The sequence below is a fragment of the Coenobita brevimanus genome, chromosome 33, assembly GCF_032717465.1.
Source record: "Coenobita brevimanus isolate Jiangsu-jjx chromosome 33, ASM3271746v2, whole genome shotgun sequence".
In the NCBI taxonomy this organism is placed as follows: domain Eukaryota; kingdom Metazoa; phylum Arthropoda; class Malacostraca; order Decapoda; family Coenobitidae; genus Coenobita; species Coenobita brevimanus.
The window spans coordinates 43,236,870-43,241,869 of NC_136986.1; positions in this window are offsets into that span (position 1 = coordinate 43,236,870).

Sequence of the window (5,000 nt, forward strand, 5' to 3'; positions counted from 1 at the left end):
AATTAATTTGTTTTTCTCTCTTTTCAGGTATGTTTGAGAGTGAAACATAAACCACCTGCATCGGTAAATATCCTCATTATTATTACTCTCTCTCTCTCTCTCTCTCTCATTCAGAAGCACAGTTTGGCAGTAGGTCACAGATTTAATATAACAGAGAGAGAGAGAGAGAGAGAGAATAAAGATAGTAGAGATAGTGAGAGAGTCCAGATTGGGAGGCGGGTCACAGATTTAATATTAATTCAGGAATGGGTCGTAATCTTAATGTGCTATAATTACCTTTACTTTCCACCATTAAATCCAGCCATCAGAATTTGCCAGTTAGTTTTATACCTTGGCTTCCATTAGGTAGATTACAGTGTCTATCGTATATCTACTCACCCTCGTAGATAAGGGTGGTAGATAAGAGTGATGGAGATGAGGGTGGTGGAGATAGGGGTGGTGGTGATAAGGGTGGTAGATATGAGTGACAGAGATGAGGGGTGGTGGTGATAAGGGTGGTAGATATGAGTGACAGAGATGATGAGGGTGGTCGAGGTGTGGGTGGTAAGGTGGTGGAGGTAAGGGTGGTGGAGATGAGGGTAGTGTAGATAAGGGTGGTGAAGATAGAGTTGGTGGAGATAAGGATGATGGAGAAAAGGGTGGTGGAGATGAGGGTAGTGTAGATAAGGGTGGTGAAGATAGAGTTGGTGGAGATAAGGATGATGGAGAAAAGGGTGGTGAAGATAAGGGTGGTATATCAATCGGCCGTATTCAAAAATAAATCGCCAAGGAAGAGGTACTTCCTGCACAAATCCTGAACATCTTCCAAAAATCCTGACCTTCATCCAAAAATACTGAGCTTCATCCAAAAAACTCCCCTGTGTATATCATCCATTATATTTCTTTGCTCCTTCCTCATAACCACCATAAATATATAACATGAACGAGTGTCATTATATTTATACGGTGATATTATACTTTCTTTTGTTTAATGTATAGAGGATGGATATAGGGGGACCATATGGCTGAGTTAGTGGAGGATTGACAGTGGGGATGAATAACAGTGGATGAATAATGAATAGAGTTTGTAGGTCAGAGGGATTGGATGCTGAGGGAGAGAGATGGGGGGATATTTGTATTTGGGTTGTAGAGAGGAAAGAAGAAGGATTTGAAAGGTAAAGTAGGAAAGAAGGGCTGTTAAGAGAGAGAGAGAGAGAGAGAGAGAAACTGACAAAATAATGAGAGCAGAGGGAAAAGAAAAGTAAGAGGAATTAGGACACAGAACAGTTATAAAAAGAGGAGAGGGAAGGAAAAGAGGCATAAAAAAGAGAGGAAAAGGTGGAGGGAAAATAGTGAGAGAAGTAAGAATGGGAGAAATGTCAGAAAAAAAACATGGCAGGTTTAGTTATGAAGGGTTTATGAGAGAGAGAGGGGAGTGAGAGAGAGGGAGAGAGAGCAGTAAAAAAGAGAGAGAGGAGAGGAAAGAAAGACAAGTTAAAAGGATGGGAAAAATAAAACTGAGAAAAAGTGAGATAAGAGAGTTATAAAAAAGGTTGAGAGAGAGAGAGAGGGAGGGAGAGAGAGAGAGAGAGGGAGGGAGAGAGCAATAAAAAAATGAGAGAATGAGCGAACCGAGGAAGCGAGGTAAGAATATGTAAGAAAAGGCAGTCAGAAAGAAGGAAAGGACGTGTGTGTGTGTGTGTGTGTGTGTGTGTGTGTGAGAGAGAGAGAGAGAGAGAGAGAGAGAGAGAGAGAGAGAGAGATCCTTGTCAGCACAGATCTCAAGTCAGACTGCAGTGTTCTCAGGCGTACCCCATCATTACCCTCTACCTCTTGTCTTTCACTGTCTCCTCACTCTTATTCTCTCTCTCTCTCTCTCTCTCTCTCTCTCTCTCTCTCTCTCTCTCACACACACACACACACATTTTCATACTTTTTTCTCATCCCTCTCTTCCTGTCTCTTAATAATACTTTCTTTAATCTCATCTTTCCTTGTCTCGCTGTCTCTTTTATCCACTGGGCTCTGTTTTATCCTGTCTCTCAGCCCATTTTCTTTCAGGACATCTCGAGGGGGGACACATATATTTTACTTCCAGTGCGGCTCCTTCTTCTCCCCATTTCTTTTTACTCGCTCGTTCATCTCTCCATTTTTCGTCTTTCCTACCTTTCCCATCTTCTCTGTCTTTACTTCTGTCTCCCTGTCTCTGTCTCCCACATCTCTGTCTTTACTTCTGTCTCCCTGTCTCTGTCTCCCACATCTCTGTCTCTACTGCTTTCCTTCCATCCCTTTGCCTTTCCCCTCCCACTCCCTCTTCTACATTATTGAGATTGATATGGTTCATGCTTTATTTCTGGTTCCTCTCTCATTTCATCTTATCCTTCCTTCTGTCCATGTCATCCCTCCCTGTCTCTGTTCTCCTATCCCTCCTTATCTTCCCGGTTCTCCTTTCTCTTCCAACCTCTCCTTCTCTCCTTTCCTCAACTTTCTCTCCCTACCACTCCTTCCTTCTTCTCACTCCTCTCTCCCCACCTCTCCTTTATCTCTCCTTTCCTCCATTTTCTCTCTCCCTCTCTCTCTCCCTCTTCTCTCCTTTCCTCCGCTTTCTCTTCTTTACCACTCCTTCTTCTCCCCTATTCCTCCATTTTCTTTTCCTACCTCTCCTTCTTCTTTCCTTACCTCTCTCTCTTCTCTTCCCACCTCTCCTTCTTCTCTCATTTCCTCCACTTTCTCCCCCTACCACTCCTTCTCTCATTTCCTCCACTTTTTCTACCTCTCCCTCTTCTCTCCCTACCTCTCTCCCTTCTCTTCCCACCTCTCCTTCTCTCCTTTCTTCCACTTTGTCTCCCTGTCTCTCCTTCTCTCCTTTCCTCCACTTTCTCTCCCAAGGCCCATTTTCTTTTGGACATGTGGAGGGGGTACACACATGTTTTATTCTGTCCACCTCCTCGCCTGAATGTCAAGGTGTGTTATTGCCAAGCGGTCACCCTGCACTCTGCCTCTCACTCCATCAGGTGAGGGGATGGTTCTGATTACCGGCTGGGAATTGATGAGAGAGACCTTAGAGTGGGTGGAATGAGAGTGATTTTAGGTGAAGATTTATTTATTTATTTAGTTATTTCACCTGTCACTTCCTTATTCTCTCTCTCTCTCTCTCTCTCTCTCTCTCTCTCTCTCTCTCTCTCTCTCTCTCTCACTGTCATGGAATTGCAGACTTCCAGCTTTTGGTTCTTTGCTCTAAATATAAGAAAGTGATTTAAATGCAAGTGAGGCAAATCTATTAAGTCTACGTGAACTAAGAAAATGGATTAAATTTAGGGAAAGAGAAAGTGGATGAATAGGAGAATTCTTTTACGCTCTTAACGCGTGAATTCATGGCCTCCTCCAGCCTAGCCCAGGGACCCTACGCATCTCGCAAGGGGGGACGAGAGAATTGGATTTTTATTTGTGATGTTTCTTTGTAGTGAGTGTAGCTGAGAGGGAGGGAAGGGGCAGCCACAGATATTGCTGAGGATGAAAGGAATAGTTCCCCCTCTTCACGCTTCTCTCTCCCGTTTTCTCCATTCATTCTTGTTCCTTTTTCGTCCTTCCTCTTGCCTTCTCTTCCCTTTTTCCCCTTTTCTCTTTTCCTTCTTCCTCTCCCATTCTCTTCCTTTCCATCCCTCTTCATTCTTCTCTTTTTTCTCTGTTCATTTTTCTCTTTCATCTTTCCTCCCCCCTCTTCTTCTTTTCTATCCATATCTCTTCCCTTTTTCCCCTTTCTCTTTTCCTTCTTCCTCTCTCCTCTTCCTTTCCCTCATTCTTCACTCTTCTCTTTCCTTTCTCTCCATTCATTTTGGCTTCCTTTATCATCCTTCCTCTTGCTTTCTCTTCCTGTCCATCCTTTTCTTCCCCTTCCTGCTTTTGTCCCTCATAAATTCCTCACTTTTTCTCTCCCCCTCCTGTTCTCTCCCTTCCTCCTCGCTCCCCTCCTTTTCTCTCTCCCGTTCTCTTCCCTGTTTTCCTTCTCTCTCTCTCCTCCTCTCTTCCCTGTTTTCCTTCTCTCCCTCCTCCTCCTCTTTCCATCTGCTGTAACATTCAGGATAGTTTGTACCCCAACCAGCAGTAAAATTATAAGGAAAAAGTACACAATTGAGAGAGAGAGAGAGAGAGAGGGTGGGGAATAGAAAAGTAAGTGAATGAATGTGTGTGTGTGTGTGTGTGTGTGTGTGTGTGTGTGTGTGTGTGTGTGTGTGTGTGTACGTGTGTGTGAGAGAGAGAGAGAGGGAGAGAGAGGAATGGAAAAGTATATGAATGACTGTGTGTTCGTGTGTGTGTGCGTGTGTGTGTGTGTGTGTTCGTGTGTGTGTGTGTGTGTGTGTGTGTGAGAGAGAGAGAGAGAGAGGCCTAGGGTTATCGGGTAAGGAAGTGGTCTATTGATTAAGCAGTCTATCTGGTCTCCCCTATACCGATTAAGCCCCCCCCCTTCCACCTAATTCTTATAGTTGAATACGCCCCTCCGTAAAGATAGTCATCTGTGTTTCTCTCTCTCTCTCTCTCTGTCTCTCTCTCTCACACACACACACACACACACACACAGGCCACTGAATACCTCCCATCCATACCCTAGTTATGAGGTGAGTGAGTCTCCTTGGTTACTAGTCAAATTCACTCCCAGCCTTACTCCACCTGGCCATCAACTCAACTAAAAAGGTGTAAAAAATATATATACAACCATAGCATTATCTTTTTATCTTTTTCGGCCACTGAGCTACGTGAAATAAGCTGCTGAATGGACAAAAATTTGGGCCAAGTTAAGGTGAAAGGGGTATAGGAACAGGATATATTATTTGCTGGTTGAATTTGCTGACGTATTTATCGGTATATATGAAGGATGATGTGGTGTTTGGCACTTACATGTTCAAATTAATGAAGGGATGATGAATGACTGATGAAATGAGTGTGTGTGTGTGTGTGTGTGTGTGTGTGTGTGTGTGTGTGTGTGTCTCTCACACACACACACACACACACACACACACACACA